The sequence below is a fragment of the Phoenix dactylifera genome, chromosome 10, assembly GCF_051530095.1.
Source record: "Phoenix dactylifera cultivar Ajwa chromosome 10, Ajwa_hap1_PhDact_Kaust_v1.1, whole genome shotgun sequence".
Taxonomy (NCBI): Eukaryota; Viridiplantae; Streptophyta; class Magnoliopsida; order Arecales; family Arecaceae; genus Phoenix; species Phoenix dactylifera.
Genome location: NC_143199.1, coordinates 6004585 through 6014531, shown reverse-complemented (window position 1 = coordinate 6014531; position 9947 = coordinate 6004585).

Here is a 9947-nt window from a genome sequence, read left to right as displayed (position 1 = left end):
GCGCGCGTGGGCGCGCGCGCAGGTCCGGTCGGGCGCGCGTGGGCGCTCGCGCAGGCGGCGCGCAGGGACGGTCGGGCGCGCCTGGGCGCGCGCGCAAGCGGCGAGGTTCGCTGGGCCGAACCTCGCCCGGGCATGCTGGCGGGCGCGCGGCCGGGCGCGCGGGCGGGCGCGCGGGCGGGCGCGCGGGCCCTGCGGTCAGCGGCGAGGTTCGCTGGCCCGAACCTCGCCTGGGCGTGCAGGCGCGCGCCTGGGCGCGCGGGCGGGCGGCTGGGCGCGCGGCCTGTGTCCTGGGCGTGCCCAGCCGTGGCCTGAGTGTGGCTGTGGCCTGGGCTCGCCCAGCCATGGCCTGGGCACGCCCAGCAGTGGGCTGAGGCATGCTTGGGCATGTCTTGGGCGCGCTCGAGCGTGGGCACGGGCGCGGCCTTGGTTGGGCACGGTCATGGGTGAGCTTAGCCGAGTGGAGAAGAGCTTGGCCAAGGCTAGGCCAAGCATGGAGGGGCTTGGCCAAGGCTTGGCCAAGCATAAATGGGCTTCGGCCAATGCTTTCCAAGCAAAATAGTAAACTCATACCTTGGCATGTCCTTTCGTGGTCCTCCTCCGGGCCGGTATTTCCCCTTGGTTGAAGGCCCCGACGGTGGCGCTTGCGAGGGTCTTCAACATTCTCCCTCCCTTGAAGAATATCCTTGTCCTCAAGGATAAAATGTGGGTATCGCCGGGTCATTTCTTCATAATTCTCCCAAGTGGCCCCTTCTTTTGGCATACCTTCCCATGAGATTAAGACTTGCCATTCTTTTCTTCGTTCTCTCCCTTTCCTCCAAATGCGGTATTTAATGGCTTCCTTGTGTTGGAGTAATAATCTTCCATCATGATCATAGGTGGGTAAGTCTTTTTCTATCAATGAAGGGTCACCCACCGCTTTCTTGAGTAGCGACACATGAAAGACCGGATGTAGCAATGAAGTAGTGGGCAAGTCCAACCGGTATGCTACTTCTCCCATTCTTTCCACTACTTTGAATGGCCCATAAAACCTTTGAGAGAGTTTGTGGCTAAAATTCTTCTTGAGAGATTTTTGAGTGTAAGGTTGTAACTTTAAATAAACAAAATCTCCGGGATTGAAGGTTACCTCTCTTCGGTTTTTGTCATAATACCTCTTCATTCTTTCTTGGGCCTTCTTGAGCTCCCTTCTTGCATTGGTTAGAGCTTCATCTCTTCCGGCCAATGTTTGTTCTACTTCTTCATTCTTGGCCGTCCCCCTCTCATGTCGGTGCAAACCCGGAGGTGGTCTCCCATAAACTAACTCAAATGGGCTAGTTTTGATAGATGCATGAAAGGTAGTGTTGTACCAATATTCGGCCCAAACAATGAACTCTCCCCATTTGGATTGTTGGTTGTGGCAAAAACATCTTAAATATTGTTCAAGGGTCCGGTTGGTTACCTCCGTTTGCCCATCCGTTTGAGGATGATAGGATGAGCTTGTCTTCAATATGCTCCCTTGAAGTGTGAATAATTCTTTCCAAAATGTGCTCATAAATACCCTATCCCGATCGGATACTATGCTCTTTGGGACACCATGCAACTTGATTACCGACTCCACAAATGATGTAGCCACCGACTTGGCCGTGTAGGGGTGTTTGATGGGGATGAAATGAGCATATTTGCTTAGTCGGTCCACTACCACTATGATGACTTCATACCCTTTGCTAGTAGGCAATCCTTCAACAAAATCCATAGAGATGTCTTCCCAAATCATACTTGGAATAGGGAGTGGTTGAAGAAGACCCATTGGTGCCCTTGGATCATACTTGATCTTTTGGCAAATTTCACAACCGGCCACCAATGCCTTGACTTCGGCTTTAAGTCCCTCCCAATAGAAGAAGTGCTTAACTCGGATATAAGTGCGAAACCAACCCGAGTGTCCACCCTCCTTACTATTGTGAAAATGATCAAGGATGTTTCTTCTCAAATTAGGGACATTAGGTACATAGACATACCCTTTGTAGATGATGAGTCCTTCCTTGAGCTTGTAGTTGGCCACCCCCTCGGTTGAAGCTTCAATCTTTTCTTTGATCTCCAAGGCTCGAGCATCAAGCTTGTTTGCCTCCCGGATTTGGTCCCAAATCCTCCATTCGATCCCACTAAGAGCCATGGAAGTAGGCTCTTCTCCTTCGGCCGCCCAAAGCATTGGGCTTCCTTCTTTCCTTGATAGTGCATCCGCCACCTTGTTCTCCTTCCCCGGTTGGTATACAATGTCATATTCAAAGCCAAGTAGTTTGACTAAGAATTTTTGTTGATCCGGGGTCACAATTTTTTGCTCCAAAAGATGCCTTAATGCTTGTTGATCGGTGATAATAGTGAACTTCTTCCCAAGCAAATAGGGCCTCCATACCTTGACGGCATGCACCAATGCTAGTAGCTCCCTTGCATATGTTCCCCACGCCTTCTTCATGGGGCCCAAGGCTTTGGAGAGGAAGGCTAGGGGCCTCTTTTGTTGCACAAGGACCGCTCCGATGCCATCTCCACTTGCATCGGTGTAGACTTCAAATGGAATAGAGAAGTCCGGAAGTGCTAGGACCAGTGTTTGAGTCATGGCCCTCTTCAAGTTGTCAAATGCTTCTCTCGACTCCGGAGTCCATTCAAATTCTCCCTTCTTCAACTTGGAAGTTAGAGGTCTAGCAATCAACCCATAGTTCTTCACAAACCTCCGATAGTACCCGGTCAATTCCAAGAACCCTCTAAGAGCCGAGATGTTCTTGGGTAGAGGCCAATCCACCATAGCCTCAATCTTCCTTTGGTCCACCTTCACACCTTCTCCCGATATGATGTGCCCCAAATATTCTAACTCCTTTTGGGCAAAGGCACATTTGGAAGGCTTGATGTAGAAGTGGTGCTTCTCCAAGATGGATAACACAACCTCCAAATGTTTGACATGCTCTTCCATAGAGTGGGAGTAGACCAAGATATCATCAAAAAATACTAGCATGAACTTCCTCAAGTAAGGCCGGAATACCTCATTCATTGTAGCTTGAAATGTGGAAGGAGCATTGCAAAGGCCAAATGGCATGACAAGATATTCGTAGTGGCCCGAATGTGTTCGGAATGCCGTCTTGTGAATGTCTTCCTCCTTCATTCGAATTTGGTGGTACCCCGCCCTTAAATCAAGTTTGGTGAAGACCGTTGCACCATGTAGTTCATCAAGCATCTCATCCACCGTGGGAATGGGGAATCGATCCTTGATAGTTGCTTTATTCAAGGCCCGGTAGTCGGTGCAAAATCTCCATGTGCCATCCTTCTTCTTCACAAGTAGAACCGGAGATGAGAAGGGACTTGTGCTATGGCGGATCAACCCTTGCTTCAACATCTCCTCCACTTGTCTCTCTATCTCCTCTTTTTGAAAATGAGCATACCGGTAGGGTGGAACGTTCACCGGTGTAGCTTCATTCTTCAATCTTATAGGGTGATCAAAGCTTCTTGGAGGTGGGAGAGATGTGGGTACCTTCATAACATCATGGTGAGCCTCCAATAAGCTTCGGATCTTTGGAGGGATGCCCTCCAACTCATCTTCTTTCTTGTCTTCTTCTTGGTGTTGGCCGGTCACCACAATGGCATAGCAAGAAGCTCCTCCTTTGCATAGCTTCTCTATCATGTTGGCTTCACAAGACCGCACCTCTTTGTTGCTCATGGCGGTCCACTTCTTCTTTTGGCCTCCAAGCTTGAACTCCATAGTCATGGTGCTATAGTCGGTTAGCACCTTCCCCAAGCCTTTGAGCCAAGCATTGCCCAACACCACATCCAAGCCGACTAGTTGAAGAACATGTAGGTCGGCCTTGACCCTTACTCCTTGGATATTCATGCGAACATCCCTTACCACCTCTTGACATTTGAGCTTCTCCCCACTAGCGACCTTTACTTCAAAGGGCTCCACGGTCGCCCCTTTCAATCCAACCTTCTTCACTATTCCGGAGTTGATAAAATTATGGGATGAACCGCTATCTACCAAGAGAGATACCTCATGTTTGCCCACCCATGCCATCAAACGCATGGTGGACGGTCTTTGTACTCCGGACATGGCATGCAAGGATAGCTCGGCCTCTTCTTCTCTCATCCCTTCCATGACCCCGCCGTGAGGCGTGCGACCATGGCTCCTCATCATTTGATCTTTTATGCTCTCTTTCTCTTTCTTTTTCTCCAATCCTCCTCTCTAACCTCTCCAAGTGAGCATTCATCCCGGCTAGGGTATTGGATAGATTTTCTAGGGTTCGATTTTGGCTTTCAAGGGTTCGGTTTAGGTGGGCCGAACTCCCCTCCAATGCCTCTAGCCAAGCATGGTGAGAATTTGAATTAGCTCCCGACTCCATTGTTTTGCTTCTACAAATGCACCTCCAAACCTCCTTTGGCCGTCACCCAAGGGATGAACCGACCCTCCTTCTTATATATATTTTTGAAAGGTACACCACTCAATCAACTCCAATTACAACAATGGTTTACAACAAATAAGCCTCACAACCCGAGAGTAACGTGTTGTTGCTCTACTTGCTCCCTACCCGGTGTAGTTAGGAGGGCACGAGGTACTACCAGTAGCCTCCCTCTTGTGCCGTCCCTCTATACCCTAACACCGAATAGTTGGGTCAAATAGCGCCGGGTACTACCAGTAGCCTCCCCGTTGGCACTATCCCTATGATGAGCAAAATAGAAGAACAAACCGTCCTCTTTACAACAAAAATGTTCTCACTCCCTTTTGCAAGCAAGGAATTTAAAGTGCCAAAATTTAAGTACTACTTGCAAGTAAAGAACTTCTAGTTTACCCTCCCACACTCACAACAAGAAAGTCTAAGTGCAAGAAGTAGTAGGAATCTTAAGGCTCACTTCTAAGCATGCAAGAAAGTAGTACTCCTTAATTCCACCCCGAATTGAAAATTTCTTGGTTTCAAGGGCGTTACCTCTTTGGAGAGACCTCCCTCGGAAGTCTCTCAATGAAAGCACCAATGTTGGAGGGTGGCTTTCGGCCCCCAAGCCACCACACCAAGTCTTGCTCGTGCGCACCTTGCGGATGCCTTAAAGTTGTTGGAAAAGGGCCGATCGGGTAACGCCAAGGTAGTTGAGCTTGTGCCGCGGTGTGCCAAGCTCTTAAGTAGCCGAGGGAATCAAGGCAAGGGGAGGGTCTACTGGTTGCAGCTTGACCCGACCCTTGGCTTGAGAAGAAAACAATCAAACTTAAGAGTATTTGTGGAGAAAGTTAGAGGAACGCTTGATTGATTCTATTTCCCAAAATGAAGCTTACAAGCAAAATATCTAAGGGAAACTATGATGGGTTTCCCCTAGCCCAAGTCTTGGACAAACCCCAAGACCGAATACAAAGAGACAAGGTCCCTCCCAAGCCACTAAGGCCGAAATACAACAAGTGCTAAGATGCAAGATAAAAGATGTAAGATGGTCAAAAGAGCCTCATTCCCTCTTATTTATAGTGCTCCCCAAGTGGCCCAAGAGTGGCCAAGGCATAGGGGTCTTCATGGCATGAGAAGGGCCAAAGGCTTGGCCAAGGCATGGGCAAGCCTTGGACATAGGCTGTTGGCCCGGCTGGGGCCTTGGCAGGGGGCTGGCAGGCCTATGGCACGGCCTGGGCGCTGTGGCAGGGCGCCTGGGCGCGGCAGGCTGGCTGGCAGGGCGCCTGGGCGCGTGCCAGGGCGCCTGGGCGCGCGCCAGGGCGCCTGGGCGCGCGCCAGGGCGCCTGGGCGCGCGCCAGGGCGCCTGGGCGCGCGGCAGGGCGCCAGGGGGCATGGCAGGGGCGCGGCAGGGCGCCAGGGGGCGCGGCAGGGGCGCGGCAGGCGCGCGTGGGCGCGGCAGGCGTGCGGCAGGGCGCGGCACGGGCGCCGAGGCGCGGCAGGCGTGCGGCAGGGCGCGGCACGGGCGCCGAGGCGCGGCAGGCGGCGTGCGCAGGGGCGGTCGGGCGCGCGTGGGCGCGCGCGCAGGTCCGGTCGGGCGCGCGTGGGCGCTCGCGCAGGCGGCGCGCAGGGACGGTCGGGCGCGCCTGGGCGCGCGCGCAAGCGGCGAGGTTCGCTGGGCCGAACCTCGCCCGGGCATGCTGGCGGGCGCGCGGCCGGGCGCGCGGGCGGGCGCGCGGCCGGGCGCGCGGCCTGGCGCGCGGGCGGGCGCGCGGCCGGGCGCGCGGCCTGGCGCGCGGGCGGGCGCGCGGGCCCTGCGGTCAGCGGCGAGGTTCGCTGGCCCGAACCTCGCCTGGGCGTGCAGGCGCGCGCCTGGGCGCGCGGGCGGGCGGCTGGGCGCGCGGCCTGTGTCCTGGGCGTGCCCAGCCGTGGCCTGAGTGTGGCTGTGGCCTGGGCTCGCCCAGCCATGGCCTGGGCGCGCCCAGCAGTGGGCTGAGGCATGCTTGGGCATGTCTTGGGCGCGCTCGAGCGTGGGCACGGGCGCGGCCTTGGTTGGGCACGGTCATGGGTGAGCTTGGCCGAGTGGAGAAGAGCTTGGCCAAGGCTAGGCCAAGCATGGAGGGGCTTGGCCAAGGCTTGGCCAAGCGTAAATGGGCTTCGGCCAATGCTTTCCAAGCAAAATAGTAAACTCATACCTTGGCATGTCCTTTCGTGGTCCTCCTCCGGGCCGGTATTTCCCCTTGGTTGAAGGCCCCGACGGTGGCGCTTGCGAGGGTCTTCAACAGTGGCCTGGGCGCGGGCGCGCGCGGCCGTGTCCTGGGCGCGCGCGGTTGGCGCGCGGCGCGGCCGTGGCCTGGGCGCGGGCGCGCGCGGCCGCGTGCGGCTGGGGCGCATGGGCGTGGCTTGGGCCGCGCACGGGCATGCCCTGGCTTTGGCACGCTGGGCACCGTCTTGGCCGACCTTGGAGGCACTTGGCCAAGCATTGGAGGCCTTGGCTTGGCCTAGGCTTGGCCAAGTGTGAATGGGCCTGAATTATTGCGAAGAGTCACAGCAAAGGTTCGACCGAAGCTCGCGGCGCCCCGGACGGAGCCGGGCCGCTCCCTTCTTTGCCGCGGCGCACGGGCGCCGCCGCCGTCCGGCCGTCGCAGCGGCCGCGTGCGGCACTTCGGCTTCCTCCGTCGGCCCTTCCGGGATGCGCGACCCGTGCGACCGGGACGCACATCCTGTGCGACCGGGACGCGTATCCAGGCCGTTCCCGTTTGCAACGCTCCTCGGTACTTTGGAACGCTTGGGGTGGGCTTTGGGCGGATGCCCTGCTGGGGTGGTAGGGAGGGGGGGTTGCTGCTGCCACGGCGGGCCTTCCGCTCCACTCCGCACAAGTCCGTCGCCTCGTGGCGGGCGTGCCCGGCACCGTTCGTCCTCGAGGGATTCGGCCCGTCGGCTCGCTCGGACGGGCCACGCGAAGTGGGCCCACGACGGAGCCGGCACGCTCCTTCCGCTGGCGCGGTGCTCGGTCTACGCCTCCGGCCGGCCCTTGCGGTGGCCGTGCGCGGCGCTTCAGATCGGTCGGCCGGTCGTCACGTCACTCACGAAGTTTTTGCGGCCGCGCGCGCGCGGAGTTGGATCGGCCTTACTTGGTCCGATCCGTCGCCCTCGCATGTTGCGTGGGCTCGGTCCCGTCCCGTTCGGTGAAATCTTTGGCCGCTCTGGTGCGTCCCTGTGGGTTCCTTTGTCGGTTTTGCGGGTTCGGCGCCGGGCCTTCCGCGACGGAGCCGGCACGCTCGGACGGACCGTGCGCAGGTGGTCCCCGACGGAGCCGGCACGCTCCTTCCGCTGGCGCGTCGCTCGGTCTATGCCTCCGGCCGGCCCTTGCGGCGGCCGTGCGCGGCGCTTCAGATCGGTCGGCCGGTCGTCCCATCCCTCACGAATTTCTCGCGGCCGCGCGCGCGCGGAGCGGGATCAGCCGTACTTGGTCCGATCCGTCGCCCTCGCCTGTTGCGTGGGCCCAGTCCCGTCCCGTTCGGTGAAAGCTTCGCCCGCTCTGGTGCGTCCCCGTGGGTTCGTTTGTCGGTTTTGCGGGCTCGGCGGGGGGGCTTTCGTGCCGGCCCGTCGCGTCGCTCGGTCGGGCCGTGCGCAGGTGGTCCCCGATGGAGCCGGCACGCTCCTTCCACTGGCGCGGCTTTCGGTCGCCGCCTCCGGCCGGCCCTTGCGGCGGCCGTGCGCAGCGCTTCGGATCGGTCGGCCCGTCGTCCCGTCCCTCACGAAGTACTCGCGGCAGCGTGCGCGCGGAGAAGGATCGGCCTTACTTGGTCCGATCTGTCGCCCTCGCCTGTTGCGTGGGCTCGGTCCCGTCCCGTTCGGTGAAAGCTTTGCCCGCTCTGGTGCGCCCCTGTGGGTTCCTTTGTCGGTTTTGCGGGCTCGGCGGCGGGCCTTCCGTGCCGGCCCGTCGGCTCGCTCGGGCGGGCCGTGCGCAGGTGGTCCCCGACGGAGCCGGCACGGTCCTTCCGCTAGCGCGGCTTTCGGCTGCCGCCTTCGGCCAGCCCTTGCGGCGGCCGTGCGCGTCGCTTCGGATCGGTCGGCCCGTCGTCTCGTCCCTTACGAAGTTCTCGCATCCCCCGTGGGTTCCTTTGTCGGTTTTGCGGTCTTGGCGGCGGGCCTTCCGTGTCGTCCCGTCGTCTCGGTCGGACGTGCCACGCGCAGTTGGTCCCCGACGGAGCCGGCACGCTCTTCCTCTGGCGCGGCGTTCGGTCGCAGCCTCCGGCCGGCCCTTGCGGCGTCCGTGCGCGGCGCTTCGGATCGGTCGGCCCGTCGTCCCGTCCCTTACGAAGTTTTGTCGCCGGTCCCCTATTCGGGCTGACCGAGCCCTCTGTTCGCCCCCTGGCTCGTCGCACGGGCCCCCGGCTTCTCCGCGGCGCCCCATCGAAAACTGTCACGACGCGCATCCAGCGCCGACGAGGTCGCAGGTTACGTGCGGCAGCCGGGGGGCTAGGCCGAGCGGCGGCGGGCCCGCCCGCGGACGGGCGCGGGGAGGAGCGCAGCCGGCACGTGGCGCGAAGCGGCGGCGGCATGCCGCCGGGCGGCCGACGGCACAACTGCGCCCGAGTCCCGCGGGCACCGCGTTGCCCGGCCGGCGCGAGCGCACGAGGGCGGGAGGCAACCGGGCGGCGCCCGCGGACACGGATGCGACGGCCGGCGCCACGCGGCGCCGACGGGTCCGCACCGAAAACCAGCACGGTGCGGATCGACCGCTGATGAGGTCAGAGGTTACGTGCGGCAGCCGGCCGGCCGGCCCGAGTGGCGGCCGGCACGCGACGTGGATCGAGCAGCCCCGACGGCATGCCGCCGGGCGGCCGACGGCTAGACTGTACCAGAGTTCCGCAGTCATTCGGGCGAAGGGGCGCATGCTGCGAGAAAGGCCTGCGGCGGCGAACCGTCCGCCCGGCTGGCCGAGCCTTCTGGGGCGGCGCGCACGTGTCGGCGCGGCCGAGATGACCGAGCGAGGCTCCGGCGATGGGCGGCGCGCACGTGTCCGTGCGGCCGAGATGACCGAGCGAAGCTCGGGCCGGATCGCGCCTTCCGCCGGCGCGCAACGCTGGGCCCACGTTCCGGCTGCGGGAAAGGCCTGCGGCGGCGAACCGTCCGCCCCGCCGGCCGAACCTTGCGCGGCGGCGCGCACGTGTCCGTGCGGCAGAGATGACCGAGCAAGCTCCGACGATGGGCGGCGCCCTCCGTGCGCCCCCGCCGGATTGCGCTGCCCGGCGAGCGTCCGGGCGGACCCCCGATCCGCGTGCGAGCGGCGAGCGTCCGGGCGGGCCCCTTTCGCAACTTCCCTTGGTAATCTAAACACCCGTTGCCTCTCGGTCTTCCCCCCGACCCTCTCGGTATTGCTCGGATATGTGCATGCATCGTCCCTCGTAGCCTTCGGTTATCCTCCCCGGGGTGTGCTTTGCGCCGATGGGCCAACGGGGTGGTAGGGGGGCTGCAGCCGCGGCCGCCGCGTTTCGCCATCCGCGCGTGCGCCGCCGGATCCGAGTGGAGGTCGCGGGCGACTCATCGATGCTTGTACTA